The following is an 18,619-nucleotide window of genomic DNA, read 5'->3' as shown; positions in this document are numbered from 1 at the left end:
AGGGGTGCTCTCAGCAGAGGGGTGCTCCCAGCAGAGGGGTGCTCTCAGCAGAGGGGTGCTCCCAGCAGAGGGCTGCTCCCAGCAGAGGGGTGCTCCTAGCAGAGGGGTGCTCTCACCAGAGGGGTGCTCCCAGCAGAGGGGTGCTCCCAGCAGAGGGGTGCTCCTAGCAGAGGGGTGCTCCCAGCAGAGGGGTGCTCCCAGCAGAGGGGTGCTCTCTGGCCAAGCAGGGGGCCCCAGGAGACGCCTCGCTCCTGGGGCAGAGAGCACCTGCATTGACGCCTTCCCCCTCGTCTGCCGGTTCACAGGACTCACAGTCGGTTACAGGCTGGGGAGGGGTGGGGCGTAGAGGGGGAGGCACAGCCTGTTGCTGCTGAAAGCCTGGGCGTGTCCCGCTGTCCGGGGTGCCCCAGCCCCAGGGCATCTGCCTCAGCGCTCCCTGTGCCGCAGCCTCACCTGGTCCACACCACCCCCTGATCCTGTCAGCAAGGAGACAGAGCCATGGGGAAGGGGCTGGCTGAGGCTGCAGACGGCGGGCAAACCCTCGGGCTGGGCTCTTCTGCGGAGCAGAGCCGGCCCAGCACCGGGGGAGGGAGGCGGGGGGCCGAGGTGTGCGGGTGAAGAATCCGCGGGCCGCAGGCCTCAGTGTCTGGCGGGACAGGGGCTGCCGGGCTCTGCTTCTCTCCACCCGCGCCGGGGCACGGGGCGGCACACGCGTACACACCCCACGCACAGCCTTGCGCCCCCGTGATCGCAGCCCGCGTCCCAGGCTGACCCTGCAGCTGTTTTCGAGGACGCACCTGCCCCACGCCCCCTCGCCCCTGTCACTTTGCTGGGGTAGCTGTCCTGAGATGGGTCCACCCGTCTGTCCAGTGGAGAGAGACCACACTGCAGCTCAGGGACCTGGCCCTTCTCCCCAGAGCCCCTGCAGTGCCAGCGGCCCTGGCCTCAGGGCCGGCACGTGAGGCCGTGACACCCTTGGTGGCCTCACTCGCTGTGGCCCTCAGCATTGCTGGGGGGTCCTGGGGGGAAGCGACAGCTAGGGCTCCCCATCGTGGGGGAGACACACCGCCTGGGCTTTGAGCACAGCAGGCGGGGCTACTGGAGGGCAAGGAACCCTCCCCAAGCCGTGCCCCCGGCCTCCATCCACCCCTCCCTCAAGGTGGGGAACGGCCCCTCCGGGGGTCTGTGTTGCAGCGTCCAGACCTGTCCTGCCTAGTCAGGGTGTCAGGTTCAACCAGAGGGAGCCCGGTCAAGGGCCCGCCTTCAGACGGGGGGCATCACCGGAGGAGCCAGCCCCAGGGTGGGGGCCCCCGGACCAGCCCTGCTGGGGAGGGGTCGCCAGGGCGGAGTGCGAGAGCACCGGGCTCTGCCCCTTTCCCCCTGCCCAGGCGGCCTCCCCGCTTCGCCCCACAAGCCTGGCGAGGCCGGCACCCCGAGGACCGGGGGAGGCCTCCCTCCCCCTCGGGACCCACTTCCCAGCCTAGAAATTCTGAGCCCACAGCCTTGCGGCCAGACGCCCTGGCTCCAGCCTCATGGTGGCCTGCTTTCTGCCGGGCGCGGTGGAAATGTGGGTCAGCGTCAGCTCACGTGGCCGGGGGCCAGAGCCACTGGTAGGAAACACATGCGGCGCAGCCCTGGCTGCCGGCGGGGCCCCTGCCCCGTGCATTCCTGCTGCCGCTGCTCAGACTGGGTCAGGCTGGCCCGCTGCCAGAAGAAGGTGCTGCACCCCGCCCTGGGGCCCACTCCTCCCCCAGGGGCACCTGACAGGGCCTGCCTGCCCCGTGGGTGCCCCTACCGCCTCTGCAGGGGGTCCGCAGCACCTCCCAGAGTCCTCGGCCCCCCTGAGCAGCCCACAGGGCCCCGATCCTCCAAAGAGCTCTGCTCGCGGGGAGAGGAGCACCCCAACTGGGGAGGGCGCCCCTGGCGCGGCACCTGCTGCGGCCCCTACAGACCGCGGAGAGCAGAGCAGTGGGGGGCTCGGAGGACCCCGCGCACCTTGTGCGATGCCCCCCTCCTTCTGGGACTTCCCAGAGGACATCTTGCAAATGTGGAAAGTGGGCCTTGTTCTTAGTGATTTAAAGCATCAGCTGTCCCCCCAGCCACAGAGAAGGAGAGGAATGGGCGGGAGACCAGCAGCCGCTCATCGGCTGGGGGTGCACAGAGCCCGCCTCGGTCGGGTGACGGGACAGGGGTGGGGACGAACGTCCAGCCTCTGCTGAGCCAGCGTGCTCCCCGGGCACTTGTGAAGAAAACGTTTGTTTCTGAACTGACTTTCGGCTTACAGAAAAGTTGCTGGAACAGTCGAGTTGCTTGTCCCGTCCACCGTTAAAGCTTCAAGTGCCCCAGAGAGCGGTCAGAACAGGAACGCTAACGCTAACACCTGTCGCTAGCCAAGCCGCAGACCCGCCCAAACGGCAGCAGCCTTCTGCTGGCGTCCCTCCGTGCAGGACCCCCTCCCGGACCCTGCGCTGCCCTGTGGACCCGTGAGTCCTGGGCGGTTTGAAGGGTGTGATCAGGCGTCGGAGGCTGGCTTGGGCAGCAGTCCCGTGGGGGCGGCAGGGCGGTCGTCCCCCTCAGGGGTCAGGTTGGGATGCTAATGTGTAGGTCCCTGTGTTCAGGCCAGGGCGAGAGTCCCCAGGGGTCGGCACCTGGGCCCCAAGCTGCTAGGGTGAGGCCCCCAGCCAGGCACAGGCCCTGCGGGTGCAGATGGGATTTGTGGGGAGACGGTGGCTCTGGCCAACCTTCCCCAGGTCCTCTGCAGAGCGACCCTGTCCTGTCTCCGCTCTCCTGGCTCCCCCTGTCCTGGGGGTCCTGCCTTCTGTGGGCGAGGGGCTGGCAACCAGACCCCTGATGTCCTGGACGTCCTGACCGCAGTGGGCCTGGGAGGGTGCCAAGCGGTGTGGGCTTTGGCTCGGCCCCTCGTCAGCTGTCTGGGGGGCAGCCCACCCTGGGGGACGCAGTGCAGGGAAGTGGGTACACCTGGGTCCCGCAGGGCCTGGCGGGGGCTGTCCACCACTCCCCTCTTAAGGCAGTAAGCTTCCCCTTTGCCGTGGTGATCTGAGCTGGGGTCCTGTGACTGATGTGAGAGGGGGCCGATTCGGGGAGTTCTTGGCACCCTGGCCTCTTAGGAGGCTTGTGGAGGCTGGAGGCTGCCCGCCCTCCCACCGACCTTTCCCCTTCACCCCCAGTGGGCCAGGAAGCTGTACCCAGAGGGAGCCCAGGGGACGTGCCCAGGGAAGGAGCGGCCTCTCCCGCTTCCCTATTGGGCCACGCCCGCAGGAGGCCGTGGGGAGCCTTCACGCACCAGCCACGCACCTCCAGGGAGGTGCTGTGCCTCTCAGGGCCTTGCCTCTCCCCGTCTGAGCACAGGGTCTGCAAGGCACTAAAGGGCTGCGGGGCTCTGCCTTGACCCCTCACGTCGGCCGCTGTACTGGGCAAACCCGCAGGTGTCCCACAGGGTCGCGGCCGACTGAACGCATGGAGGCGGGTGTGGCAGCAGCACAGCGGGCGCCAGGCAGGGGCTCGCAGAAGCTGCTGCTGTGATCGTGGCCGCAGCAGCCCCGGCGCCCTCCTCACCCTCCCAGACCCTCGCAGGCGGGGAAGGTTTCGTGCCTGCTTTCCGAACGAACATGTTACTTCAAGAGAGAAAATACTAAGGAGGGCTGCAGTTCTCATCGGCAGCCCTGGAAGTGGAGGACAGTGAAACGTCATCCATGGGTCTCAGAGGGAGGAGGACACCCTGCAGCGTGGCACACTAGCCCAGAAGTAGTGGCTGTGAGCGTGGCATCCACACGTCCCATCCAAGGAGAATTCCAGAAACAGATCAGCACTGACCATGGATCAGAATAGAGGGTACAAGCTGCTGTCCAGACGCAGCTGAGCACAGGAAGCAGGTTGGGCACGGAGACCGACGTAAGCACTGGACGCGCTGACACACGCGTTCGATGAGCAAGCAGGTGTTAGGAAGCCGTAAACATACGCGCCAGATAACACAGGGGCTAAACACATAAAGCCAACTGAAAGGTAAAACAAGGACTGTGGATGCAGACATGGGACTTCTCCCTGGACCTCTTCACAGTTAGGTCTCGTGGCAACTGGAAAACAAGCAGATGTGGGTGTAGATACGGATCTCCATGTTCCTCAGAGAGAAAACACTGTACTTTCTATGAGGCCATGATGTGGACTCACCCACAAAGGAAACCTCAATGAGCAAAAACGAGGTTAACAAACATGATCTTATTATAATCCAACAAAATTTAAAATAAATTTTAAAAGGTGTCACGCACATAGCCCCAATCTTGACCACTCAGAAACTAAGAAAGACATTCCGAGGTAACACTTATAAAAGTGGGAAGTCAAATCTGAACACGCAGGCTCTCTGGGAAGCTCAGGCACTCCAAGGAAAGAATAACGGGGATTTCGCGCCCATCTTAGGAAATGAGAATGAGAGCAGTAAGGTACAGTTTAGGAAGTAGAGCGAGGAAATTATGAAGGTAAAACCAGAAAGTAGTTGAGTGACAACAAATAAGAAAAAAAGAGAAATGAGAAAAGTGTTTTTCTCTAAAAGAAAATAAAATGGAGCTGCCTGGCCCTGCCCAAAAGCCCGACGAAGGAATGGCAGTCTTGATTTAGAATTTATGTATGAAATTTAGAAACCCGCCTATAATTAGGAACGAGGAAGGAGACTCAGGGACAGAAAAGGTGGGAAGGATGACACACACCACAACTTTCAAATCTGGGACAACTGTTCCGAAACCTGAAGCAAACTGGTAATTTTCTAGTGGATGCAAATCACCAAAATGACCTAAAATAGGGAAAACATGAACAGACGAGGACAAGAGCCTGGGAAGGTGATGTAAAAGGAGCAAATAGGGAGAAGCACCCGGGACAGATGTTCCCAGCTGAGTAAGCTCCACCTCAGGCTACAAGCAAAGTTATTCCAGTGTTAGTTTCACTTTTCCGAGACACATAAAAAGATGGAAAACTCTGTAATTCACCTCATGAAACCAGGATAATTTAATACAAAAACCTTATGTAGTACAGAAAAAGAAAACTATAGACAAATATTACTTACAAATGAAGACGAGGGAAATATCTAAATAAGAGAGTAGCAGAGAGAACCCAGTAAGAAGTCTGCAGAGCTACGTACTACGACTGGTCTAGGGCAGGCTTCCAAGGGTGGCTCAGTGATTCACCTAAATAATTTAATGGACAAATTAGCACAGAAAACTCATAAAACCAAATCAATAAGTGCTGAAAAGAAATGTGACAAAATTCAGCAATTATTAATAGCAACAACGTTAATTAAAATAGAAGGAGAAAGTGAAGACTTTGCCCACAACAGAAGCAAGATCACGCTACGTGGAAAACCCAAAACTGTCTCAAAGGCAGGAGAGGCAGTGGTGCCCCCTTGTCTGTTGTAATTCAACATTTTCTCGGAGGTTCTAGCAAATGCAACAAGAGAAGAAAAATAAATGACATCAGCCTTAGAAACAACAGATGAAATGTTCAGTGCCGATGACGCGTTTATAAACCTAACGCCTCCCCCGCATCCCCGAGCTTAAAAAATTAAAAATGAGCAAGAGGACGATACTAGAGAAATGCACAAAAGCCAGCAACTTCTCGAGCGACGAGCACCTGGAAGCCAAGGCAGCAGCGGTTCCGTTCAAAGCGGCAGCCGTGGTCAAGCGGCCCCAAGAGTACAGGCGACGGGAATGGCCAAAGGCACTCACAGCGCTCACCCCGGTGGCCGCTCCGCTCGCGCAGGCCCAGGAACCGGCCCCTCCGCCGTGCCTCCGCACTGGCCTCCGGGTCTGCCTTCCGGGCTGCGGGAGGAAGCAGCCGCCGCCTCTTCCGAGGCCACATCTGGGAGGTCCACGTCAGCCCATCTGCTTCGCGTGGTCACTGCTCGGCCAGGCCTCGCCGGGCTGCCAGGGGCCCGGGTGCAGCCTCGCCGTGTGCGTGGTGAGGGCACGATGCCGCGGAGGGGCACCCAGCGTGGCAAGCAGCAGTCTCCCCACGAGAGCAAAATGGCAGGAGCAGAGGCACACCCGCTGAGTGCAGAGCAAGCAAGACCTAAACAGATGGACGAGCTCCAGGCTCTCGGAGGCCCTGAAACCCACACGCAGCAGGTGCACACGCTCCCGGTGGGATCCCAGCGTCTCCCGCGATGGACACTTACAGTCGCCGTGGAGGGCACACGTGGAACACATGGAGGGATGGAGGCCGAGGGGCAGCGGCCCTGGGCCAGATCCAGCCGAGGGACCTTGGGCGGCCACTGCGCCTCCAGAGCCCGGGCTCCAGGCTGTCGAGGGGCTGTGGCGGTGGGCTGTTCCGCGTGAAGTGTGGGGACCCGCGAGAGCACATGGCGCCTGCCAAGCGCTGGGCGAAGGTCAGCTCGTCTTGGTGGCGGTATTTGCACGACTCAGAACATACCTACCACCACGGAAGCCCCGTCCGTGCGCTAGTGAGACGCAGAGTAAGTCGTCTGCTGCCCAGAATAGAGGCCGGAATCGGCTTCTGGAATATGTGAGTAAAACCAGATAGACAGTCGGTGCAGAAGACGGTGGTTTGATCAAGTCATAAAGAACCTCTTGGTGAAGTAGCCCGGAGCGGTCCTGCAGTGACAGGGCTGGGGCTCGGCTGGGGTGTTGAAGGGGCCCCGATGAGGGGCCGCCGGAGGAGGTGTGGCCTCAGAAAAACCAGCCCCGGCGCGGAGGGCGAGGCTCTGGGAGGACGAGGCTCTGGGAGGGCGAGGCTCCGGGGGGGCGAGGCTCTGGGGGGCGAGGCTCTGGGGGGCGAGGCTCTGGGAGGACGAGGCTCTGGGGGGCGAGGCTCTGGGGGGGCGAGGCTCTGGGGGGACGAGGCTCTGGGGGGTCGAGGCTCTGGGGGGGCGAGGCTCTGGGGGGGCGAGGCTCTGGGAGGGCGAGGCTCTGGGGGGGCGAGGCTCTGGGAGGACGAGGCTCTGGGAGGACGAGGCTCTGGGGGGGCGAGGCTCTGGGAGGACGAGGCTCTGGGGGGGCGAGGCTCTGGGGGGGCGAGGCTCTGGGGGGGCGAGGCTCTGGGGGGACGAGGCTCTGGGAGGGCGAGGCTCTGGGGGGCGCGGCTCTGGGAGGACGAGGCTCTGGGGGCGAGGCTCTGGGGGGCGCGCTGCCTCAGCACCCCGGGGCCCGCCCCCTCCCAAGACATCTCATTGGTCTGCGGAGAACGTGTAGCCACGAGCTAACTGCGGGGGAGTGGGCTTCCTGCTGGGCCCGGGGCTGACAGCTGCTCCCCACAGCCCCCCCAGCAGGAAGCACGGGGCCCCACGGCTGCGGGCCGGGTGTGGACGCCTCTCCCGCCACTGCCCTGCTCCAGGCAGCCCTGTGGGGAGGACAGGACCCAGGTGTGGGGGGAGCAGGCCTGGGCCCCACAGTCCAGGCAGAGTATGGGATGACCTCGCAAAACCACAAGGGAGGACAGAGGCCCTAAAAGAAAAGAGGAGGCGCCCTGACGGGCAGAAGGGCAGAGGGCTCACACAGCCTCGGGGGAAGCCACCCTCCACGCCGTCCTCACGGAAGGGGGGCCACACTCGGGACGCAGCGCGGCTTCCTGCCGGCCCATCACGGGCCCTGCCGTTGCCCCCGAAGACAGATGGAGGAAGCACGCTGGATTTTCTAAAAACGAGACCTTTCCTGAGACATAATTCACATGACATAAATTCACCCTTTTAAAGGGTGCAATTCAGTGGTTTTTAGTTTCTTCACAAGGTTGTGCAACCGTCACCTCTAATTCCAGAACATTCCGCCACTCCCCAGAGAAACCCTGTGCCCATTAGCAGTCACCCGTTCCCTCCAGCTGCCCCCGGAGTCCACCTCTGCCTCTTGGAATCTGTCTGTGCTGGGCGTCTGCACGCAAGGAACCTGCAGGTGTGGCCTTCAGGAGCCGCCCCTTGACGTCACATCACGTCTTCAAGGTTCATCCCTGTTCCTACGCGTGTGAGGACTGGCTTCCTTCTGGGGGCTGAACAGTCCTCCCTGTGTGGATGGAACACGTCTTGTTTATCGCTTCATCCATCGACGCCGCTGGGCTGTTTCCCCGTTCCAGCTGCTGTGAACACCCGTGTGAACATCTGTGTACTAGGGTGCACATCTGCTTGTGTGGACAGGTGTTCAGACTCTCTCGGGTTTGTGCCGGGGAGTGGAACTGGTGGGCTGGGTGGCGACCGTCTAACCTTCACAAGGGCCCACCTGGGCCCCCAGAGGCCGCTTCCAGGTGGGCGTGAAGCCCTGACTCGCAGATCTGCTTTCCTCGATGACCACAGACGCTGAGCATCTCTTCACGTGCCTGTCGGCATTCGTGTCAATTAGCAGGAACCCGTGCGCACGTGTGTTTCGCCCGCTCTCCCTCTCAGCTGTTCATCGTTTGACTGTTGACTTGTAGGAGGTTGTTAGCACGTCGGTTTATAACTGCCTCACCCTGGGGTGACAAACATTGCCTCTGTCCAGAAATAGTCACAGGACCTCTTGAGCCCAGCTCGAAGGGGGCGCAGGGCACGTTTTAGGGGTGTCGACTGGGTTAGAGCCCAGGAAGGGGGTCGCCTGCCCCCCCCCCCGGGTGGAGAAGCTGCCGCGCCGCCGGAGTCCCTTGTGTATCAGGTCCACCTGCTCTCCGGGCCGGGAATGGGCGTTAACATCTGGCAGAGTCCCCACTGCCCGGTCCCTCCAGATTCTTCTCATCTCACTCTGCTTTCCAGCAACTGAGAAGTTCTTTGGTGACCTCAATGGCCCGAGTCCCGTTTCAGATGAGCTCAGGGTGAAATGTCATCTCGGGGATGCTGGGACTCCCCACCTCGGGCAGTGTGGGTGCGGGTGGAGGGTGGCCGGCCGCCTTCTGGGGCTTTTCCACGGAGACCGGGCGCGATGTTTTTTTTTTTTGCGGTACACGGGCCTCTCACTGTTGTGGTCTCTCCCGTTGCAGAGCACAGGCTCTGGACGCGCAGGCCCAGCGGCCATGGCTCACGGGCCCAGCCACTCTGCGGCATGTGGGATCCTCCTGGACCGGGGCACGAACCCATGTCCCCTGCAACGGCAGGTGGACTCTCAACCACTGGGCGCGAAGTTTGAGCTTAGACCATCGACAGCGTAAGCGCCGTGCGCTCCTTATCTTCTCTCCTAACTGGAAGCTGCCCTGCTTTCTGAGCGCTGGTTCTGTGCACAGCCGCCCTCCTGAACTCACCTGTGGCTTCTGTGGTTCCTGCTTGTTCCAGGGCCGGCACGAAGTTGCAGGGGGGCCTGTGTGCGTGCGCGCGCGCGTGGTCTGGGGGACACGCGGACGGGGCATGGTGGGCTCTGGAGGCCAGGCCCGGTGAGGCCTGGGCCCGAGCTGTCATCACTGGCGAGGGGCCGCCAGGCTGGGGCCTCGTTCTGAGGAGAACTGTGTCTGTCTGCGCGTCTGTGCGTCTGTGCCGTCGTCCGTGCTGTCTGTGGCTGTTGCCGAGAGTGCCTGGCACTTGCGGGCACTGGGTGGGTGTCAGGATTTGGGTCACTAAGAGGAACTTGAGTCTCCCTTGGGGAAGCCAGGACACAGCCCAGCACCCACCACCCCAGGGCCCCCGCCGGCACCTGCCGGGTTCACCCTGCCCGGCCAGGCAGCCTGAGGTGTTCACCTGCAGGGATGGTGGCCTCAGAGAGGGTGGGGTGGCCGCAGTGGGGATCCTCACTCACCCAGATGCCTCCTCCGTAAGAGCCCCAGGCTGCCCACCACCCAGGCCCCCTCGAGGTGCCCCCTCCCCCTGTCACCACGGGTCCAGCGGGGCAGCTCCCACCTCTGAAGTCAGGCAGCCTTTCCCAGGCTGGGGAGGCTCGGGGCTCAGCGGCCAGCAGGAGTGGGGTCCCCAGGCCCCAGGAGGCAGGGTGGCAGGAAGCAGCCTGGTCCCTGGCCCCACCTTGAGCTTTCCCGGGGCACCAGGTGGACTTGAAGGTCCGCCCCGGCCAGGGAGGGTCTGGGAGCAGCGCAGCGTGGGGACGGCCTGGGGGACGGCCTGGGGGGCGGCCAGGCCCCAGCGTGTGGTCTTGACGTCGGGTGATGGCGTCTCCCGCCAGAGTCCTCCTGCCCCAGTCCCTAGACCGGGGGCCACCAGGGCGACCCTGCTCTGCCCAGGGCCGGCACAAGGCCCTGAGTGGGAGGTGTCCCTCTCTGGCGTCCCCGTGTCCCACCACGCCAGCCGGTGGGCAGCTCCCGACCTCAGCCATCCCTCAGGGTGCCTGCCTGAGGGCCGGTCCAGCCCAGCCTCTGGAACTAAAAGGGCCCAGCACAGGGTGGACTGGCACTGCCCACCCGCTTCTCCCGTGGAGGGCCCAGCCGCAGACCGCGGCATGCCCACCAACGCCAGGCCCCAGCTCCCCTGGGCCGACCATGGGCCCACGTGGAGCTGCCACAGCTCTGCCAGGGCAGAGGGGCCAGTAGCCAAGGTCACCTGGCTAGAGTGTGACCCTGGCCAGTGTGTCACACAGCCACCACCCACCCCTCCGACTGCTGGGCGTCCCCATCCGTCCATTCACACTTGCCACCCAGGGTGACCTCGGTGGGGACCGCATCCCAGGGGCAGAGACCAACGATGAGGGTCCACAGGTGACGAGAGGCCTGAGGCCTGGGACCCCCAGCAGGCACCTTGGCCCTGCACCCGGATGGGGACCAGTCTGCCCAGCGGAGGGCCACTGGCTCAGCCAGGATGCCAGGGCCGCTGGCCTCCTGGGGGAGGGGGCACCTGTTGCCGACAGGGGTCCTGGAGTAAGAGGGGTCTCCTTCGGAGACAGACCCCAGCAGCGTTCACGGCAGCTCAGGATAGAAAGAGCCCCCCAGCAGCCCCGCCTCTGGGCCCAGTGCTTGGCCTAACTCTGCGGAGAGCAGGGGAGGGTCCCTCGACGGGGAGCAGGCCTGGCCTGGGGAGCTCTCGGCCATGGGGCAGAAGGGCTGGGGCAGCCCATGAGGTGGGTGGGTGGAGCTCTGCCAGGAGCACAGGGGGTGCGCAAACTGACGCCCAGCCCTGCGTGTGGGGGTGAGAGCAGGTGGCTGGGCCACTGGTGGAGAGCGGTGGGGGGAGGGAGGGAGGGGCACTGTTGGCCAAGGTCAGCTGGGGGAGGGCCCGAGGGAGGCCCTGAAGGCCTGTAGGGTCATCACTGCTGGCCCAGGGCAGGTGGGCCCTGAGTGTCGGGCACAGCTGAGGGAGCAGCACAGACCTGCTAACCCCAGGCTCCCTGAACGGGGCCCCGGGGGGACAGCTGCAGCAGCCCCACTCCCGGCTCCAGCTGGGGGCGCCCGGGGTCTGAGCTTGCCGGGCCCAGGGATTCCATTCCAAAGAAAACCAGTGTCCACAGCGCGGCCTGGGGTAGGGGCAAGGGCCAGCCCCGTCCTCCCCACGGCCACCCGCGCACCCCTCTTCTCCTGTGAGTCCAGGGGGCCCAGGGCGGCTACTCCTCCGTGGTCGTCCCAGCCAAGCCAGATGGGCCCAAGGACTGGTTTTTTCCTCAGCAACTTCCAGGACCTTCCATCTGTCAAAACACTCACTGCTTTTATTGGAAAGCTGGTCCCCAGCCCTGAGCTCGGGCTGCCACCCCTGCCCTGCCCCCACCCGGGTACCAGGCCCCCAGGGGACGGTGCACTGGGCAGCCTGCCACAGCCCTGAGGCAGCAGTGACCACCCACTGCTCAGATGGGGACACCGAGACTCGCGGGAGGCGGGGGTGGACGTGGGCGGGTCTGGCTCCTGGAAATCCACGTGTCCCGAGAGCAGGACGGAGGTGGCCTCTCTCCCCAGCCTCGCGTCCCCAAGGGCCCAGCCTGGCCCTCACCAGAGGGACCTCCGCTGCCTGCCCTCTGCCCGCCCAGCCCCAGGCCTCCTGCCTGTGCCTGGGTGGGAGGGGACAGGACTAACTCCCCCCACCCAGCTGCAGCTCCACACCCAGGGGACAGGCCCAGCTCACACCGGATGGGACGCACCGGGGTCAGCTGTGGGCCAGGGGCAGGCGAGGGAGAGTGGCTGGGAAGAGCTACTTCCTGGAGCAGGGCCACGGGGCAGGGGCAGGCTGCTCTCGAACGATCAGGGGCTGTGGGTGTGGGTTTGGAGGAAATGCCCTGGGACAGCCAGGAGATACAAGGCAGGTGGGGGCCTCCAGTGTCCTGTGAGACTGGACATTTGCCGAAAAACATGCATTTCCTCCTCAAGGACAGGAAGGAGGGGGTCTGCCCCGTCCCCACCTCCAGGTCCGAGGGCTCTGTGCTCTGGGCACCACACACCAGCTCTGACCCTGCTGTCGATTTGGGGCTGTTCTCCTCCGTGGGACATCTTAGTTTCTGGACCCAGTTAGGACCATCAGACACCAGCTGCCCTGGACCGAAGGCCTTTATCAGAGTGAGGAGGGAGTCTGTCCTCCCGAGTGGGGGCCTCCTGGGGGTGCACTTCTCTCCTGACCCCCAAGGGGCCCACCAGCCTCTTGATCTGGGCCCTGCCCTGGCCTCCACCCCTGGCAAAGTCCAGGGCACCGGGCAAGGAGAGTCTCACCTGAGCCAGGTCTGGGTAGGGCAGGCTTCCAGGTGAAGAGGACATGGTGCCGGGGCAGCCAAGACACTCCCCCCCGGGGCTGACCTTCCCAAGGAAAGTCAGTAAACGTGTATGCAAACAAACAACAAGTGAGGAAAGTATTTACAACTCATGTTGTAGATAAGTCTAATTCCTTAATATATAAAGAGCTCTTACAATATAAGAAAAAGACCAGCCATAATTTCCCAAATAGAAAACAAACAAAGACACGTCCCAGGACAGCGTGCAACTTCACTAGTACCAGCAGACAGGCACACACAGAAGCGCCGTTTCTCACTGTGACATTGACGTGAATTGGGAAGTCTGATAACCAGTGTCTGGGTGGCTGTGGGGAAATAGCTCTCGTAGACGCAGTTGGGAGTGTAAATTGGCCAGTTGGGGAATATCTCCCCAGATTACACAGAGGCTATTCCACTCCTAGGAAGCACCCAGGACAATGACCGAGGACAACCCCAGGCTGAGCTGCTGTTTGTAAGAGCAAAAGAGGGGAAGGCACGTGGATGGGGAATAAACAGTGACTCATCCCCACGCTGGAGTCCCATACAGACATCACCAGACCCCTGGCCGTGTGAGAGGGACGCAGGAAGCACGGGTGCCCTGGTGGGGGGGCGGCTGCCGGGCTGGGGGTCTTGTGCCCCTCCCTTCTGTCTCTCTGCGCCTCTCGGAGATGGTTCCAGGCCGTCTGGGATGCCCGCCAGAGACATCCCTTGATTCTATGACGAAGCCCCTCTGGCTTCTGTTGGAGTAGCCTGCGGGGGCCGGGAGCCTGGAGCAGAGGTGGACTCGTGCTTGGGCCCCGGTGCTTCAGGTCTGAGGCCAGAGGGTCAGGAACACAGATGGGGGCAGGGTGTCCCTGCCAGGGCCACTGGGCGAGGCGGACTGGGCTCCGTGCCATGACCAGGGCAGGCCTGGATGCCGTGCGCCAGAGGAGAGGCCGGCAGGGCAGCCCGGGGAGCAGGGATGGTCACGGGGGCCCGAGGTCCTCCTCCGGGTGCCGGGCGCCGGCCCAGAGGACCAGATGGTTCTCTTTACGAGGGGAGCGCTGGCGGCCAGGGGCAGAGAGCCCGGAAAAGCCTGCAGCTGGCCCTCGTCTCCATGCTTCTCCCTGATGTTGTTTTTTGCTGGAAAATCAATTCTGCAAATCCAGCTGGGCCCTGGCCCGGAGCAGCTGGGGGTGGAGCAGCTGGTTCTCTGGCAGATGCGGACCCAGTGCCTCTTCCTGCCTCCTCTGGGCCCTTTCTGGGCCCAAAGCGGGGAGGCGGGGCAGAAGGGGGCCAGCCGGGCAGAGACTCAGAGGGCGCAGGGAGAGAGCCTGCCCCCCGCCCCGTGTCCTACTCAGGCCACCCCCAGGACAACTGTCCCAAGCTCCGGCCCAGGGCCCGGCGCATTCACAGACCCTGGCGATGGGCACCCACTCACTGTCCCCATGGCCCTGAGCCCCAGATCCAGGGCAGAGGCCGGAGGGCAGCCACCACTGGGTTCCTCGAAGGACCACGGCGGGGGCAGCCCTGATGGAGGGGAGGCCAGATGGCCGGGCCTGCAGATGGGCGGGCAGTCTGACCTCGGCCCCCACTCCTGTGCCAGGTTCTGCTTTGCTCTGCAGATCACAGGACCGCCAGCGGGGTGTGCCCTGACCCCCCTGTTGTCCCGGCCCCTCCTTGGATGGAGCCCATGATGGGGACACGCAGATCCAGCCGTTTTCTCCCTCGTGGGCTGCGCTTTTGCAGTCCAGATGTTTAAGGAGCCGTTCCACCCCGATTCCGGCCACAGGGAGATGCCGTCCACAGAAGGGTGTCCTTTCCCATTGACTCGTGTCCCCGTGGCATCTCAAGGTTCCACGCACAGATACACAAGTGCACACAAGCACACACACCCCGAGCCAGCTCTCTCCGGGTTCTCTTCCGTTTGGCCCCATCTCTGTCTCTGTTGCTATGTCTACTTTTTAACGTGCCTTCGAGTTTTATAAGCTCAAATTCACAGACCCGTTAGTCCATATACACTTGGAGATAAGAATCTGCTGACGATAAACAGCTGGCGTTTTGACCAGGCTGCAGTGAACCCCAGTGCTCCTGTGCAGAGAAGGTGTATTTCAGTGCTACCCCCGACGCCACCCACCGACAGAGACCGGTGGTCGCGTCCTGATGGGTCAGCGCCTCCCCAGAGGCCGGTGGCCTTTGCTAATTGCTCGTCAAGCTTCTTCCTTCTGGAGTCGGCGCAGTGTGCCGCACACTGGATCTTAAGATCGGGGAGGGTGTTGAAGGACGTTTGCTCACATGTCTTTCCGTGGGTTCATCAAAGCCATTTGTGAGCCGCCGGCAGAGCTCTTGGTGTGAAACGGCCCTGCCGTCTTCTGACGGGTCCTGGTGGAGCCAGGATTTCTGTGCCGATGCCTATTGGCACACGTCGGCAGGCTTGTCTCTTCCTTTCCCATAGCCCGACCCCTTCCGTCATGCTCCCGCCTCGTAGCTGTGGCTGTGACCCCCAGCCTCAGCCCTGCGACCTCCATTCCCAGAGGGAAACCCTGGCTGCCAGGGTGGGACCCGCTGAGGTCACAGGGTGTGCGGAGGGGCTGCCCTGGGCGCTGAGGGGCACCTGGGGCCCACGGGGGCCCGAGGTCAGAGGGAAGCTCCTTGCCTCCCCGCCGCCCTCCCTGCAGCCCCCAGCCCCTTCCAGCCTGTGCCCGAGACCCTGGAGTCACCCGGACCGCCCCCTTCGCTAGCCCACACCCCGAACCGGCAAGGCCGGCGGCTGTTTTCTCCAAGCACGTCTGGAAGCCACCCCCTTTCCCACGAGGTCAGCCACCTTCGGGCTCTCGGGTCCCTCAGCAACCTGGGCGTCCAGGCAGGGCCGGACGGGCTCCTGGGGCTGCTGGTGATGAGGTGAGGGACCCCCGCTCCAGGTGCAGGCCTGTGGGAGGGGATCCCAGGACGCGGTGCAGGGCCTGAGCACATGGGGCCTGGCGGCTCTTGGGCTCCTGACTTAGGCCCTGGAGCCGATGGGGGCTGCTCCACGAGGCAGTGACGTGTCACAGGGGCCACCTGCGGGGTCGGCCTCGAGACCACAGGCACTGGCCACACCTGCCAGTGACCTCCAAGGAGTTGGGGACAGGAGCTCCGGGTGGGGTGCTGTCCCCTGAGGCCAGGCACCAGGTCAGGAGGGGGCAGGAGAGGTTTCTCCTTAAAGATGGGGGTGATCAGAGGCCCCAGGGTGAGCGCTGAGAAGCCTCCAGGCCCGGAACCAGCCACTGGACAGAGCAGGTGCAGGCCAGGCCCAGAGGGGCAGCGCCATCCTATCTGTCACCCTCGCAAGATGGTCTGCGGTGGGCACTGGCCCAGGGTCTCGCCCAGTGGGGTTGGGCTGGGGCCCAGAACTTTGCCCTCCCTGCCGCAGAGCGGCCATGTCTGCAAGGCCTCCTCCCCGCCAGGTGCTGCCCCACCCGGCTGGGAAGGGTGCCCGGCGAGGGGTCCCGGAGCCCCTGGAGCAGCACGCTGGGCCTGACCCCCGCCTCCCCACCAGTCCGCGTGCGGGCGACAGGAGGGTGTCTCAGACACGTGAGGTTTTACGAAATCAGCTCCCCTGAGCCCACTGTCAGGAAGCTACTGAAGGATGTGCCTCAGCAAAATGAGTGTGAAAACCCAAGAAGAGGGAGTCGCGGGCTCGGGAAATAGGGCCGCCAACACGGGGAGTTCTGAGGGTGACCCGCGTCTCCAATCTGAGGAAAGGCCCAGATCCACTGAGTCATTCCCACCCTCACACGCTGGGCACGGGGCAGAGAACAAAACGGACGAAGGGCCGGCCTCCGGAAGCTCACACTTCTGCAAAGGCAGTTAGACCAAAAAAGGGCTCAAATTAAAATATCAAGCTTCAGCTCTGACATGGAAAGAGCTCAGAAGCGTCAGCCCTGTCCTTACAACAAGGAAAAATCAACAGGGTTTCCTGGACCCATTCCAGAACCGAGGTCACAGGGCAAAGCGCCACCCTGAAATCTGGGGGGACAGCTGACAACAGCATCCCAGCTGAGAGCAGATCCCCGGAGCTGAGGCCATGGGAGCAGAAGCTGGTAGGAAGCGTCCCAGGGGGCAGGGCGGCCCCGAGAGAGGACGCCTCCAGGACAGAAGCCTCGCCGCCCCCAGTCACCGGACCCCCGACCAACACGTGCGCTGTGAGCAGCTGTCCCGCCGAGCTCCGTGCGCACACCCGACATCTGGCTCCGACCCGCTGGGCGAGGCCCACACTGACCTGCCCAGGCCGGGGCTGACAGATGATGTGATGAAGTGATGAAGCCACTGTCAGATTCCTGGACGCGTCTCCCAGCCTCTGCACGTCGCAATTCTGTGGCCATACCAAGAGTAGAGATGCAGGGACTGGGTGATAACTGGGCCCAGGGAAGGGACGAAGGGCGTGTGTCCACACACAGCAGACGTACACCTAGTGCTCTCAGCAGCCCCTACAAGGCCCGGAGGGGACATGCCCGGGCAGAGGGCTGGTGTCTCTACGGGAGCTCGGGGCTGGGCCAACCATCGACACTGTCCTCTACGGGGGACACCTGGGGGCCCTGTCCCTATACGGCCACCCTTCAGCCTGGGGGACGCCTGGGGGACGCCTGGGGGCCCTGTCCCTATATGGCCACCCTTCAGCCTGGGGGACACCTGGGGGCCCTGTCCCTATACGGCCACCCTTCAGCCTGGGGGACACCTGGGGGCCCTGGTCCCCGTAGGCGGCCCCGTGCACCTCCTGGGCTGACGGTGTAGGAGTCGCCCCACCTGCACTCACTCCTGGAGATGAGGCTGGAGTGTCTTTTTCTCCTAGGAGATTTGAATCAGAGTTAATCTCATAAAATGACTGGAAGGTGCACCTCCTTTCTTTCTGTCCTGTGGAATCAGTTGGTAATTCGTGTATTTTCTACTTTAAATATTTTTTAGAACTAACCATTGATGCCACTTGCAATTTTCTTTCAGGAAGTTGTTTTTTTAGTTCCATTTCTTAAGTCATAGAGCAATTCAGATCTTTTACTCTTTGCCTGTTTTAGCAGAAGTGTGTTTTCCTTTTTTTCTAAATTCTCATCAGAAAGTCGTCATCACATTCTCTGTCATTTATTGACATCGCCAACTGTTGTAACAGGCTCCTTTTCAGTCCTGTTCTGGTGGTAAATTCCTTTATCTGAATTTAGTCATTTTACTAATTTAGAGAACCAACCAGCGAACGCGACACTCTTCTATATATTTGCGTTGTATTCGATTAATTCCAATCTTATATTTATCACGTACATCCATCTATAATTTAAAAGTTGATTTTTTCGGTGTTTTTCCTAGTTGCCAAGATACATATAAATACGTCCTTATTCCAGCCTTTATATTCTTTTCTCAAAGTCGTACCGCCTCTCACTTTTCTTCTAAGTCACTGCTCCGCCCGCTCCCAGGTACGTTAGCTGCTGCCCAGCTTGTGCAAGTTGTTCTTTCACTGCTGTTCAGGACTCCCGAGGGGGCCGCTGAAGACGGAACAGCTGAGAACCTTCCACAGTCAAGTTAACAACTCGAGGGTAAGCGGCTCCAGAAGCAGAGATGAACCCTAACCCGGCGTGGACGCGAGTGGTGGGGACGGTGGCCGCGGGGAGCGTGGCAGGTGGCGAGTGTGGAGTGCGACACGGCTCCCGCCCCGGGCTCAGTGCCCACACCCAGGCGGGGACGTGGGCAAAACCGAGGCACTTTCCCAGAAGTTTCCCGTAAGCGAGTGTTTGCCCTCGCAGGACCCAGGGAGGAGTCCAGGGGCGAGAGGCCGAGGGGCCGGAGCTGGCGGGCCCGGGACCTGCTGCGGCAGGTCGCAGGAGGGACGCACCCCGTCCCCGCCCTCAGGCCCCCGTCTAAGTGCAGCCACGCATCCCAGCCACGTGGTGCGGCCGGACCCACGGGCGCGGCGGGGCTTCCGGAGGCGGCGGCGTGACGAGGACAAAGTGGTGTCGCTGGGCACGTCCCTGCGAGCCCGGAGCCAGCGGCCTCTGCCGCCCCCAGGGGCCCGGGTCCAAGGCTGCCCGAGGGCGGAG

This window comes from Grampus griseus (assembly GCF_964374135.1).
Source record: "Grampus griseus genome assembly, chromosome: 4".
NCBI classification, from domain to species: domain Eukaryota; kingdom Metazoa; phylum Chordata; class Mammalia; order Artiodactyla; family Delphinidae; genus Grampus; species Grampus griseus.
This window is presented reverse-complemented; position numbering follows the sequence as displayed.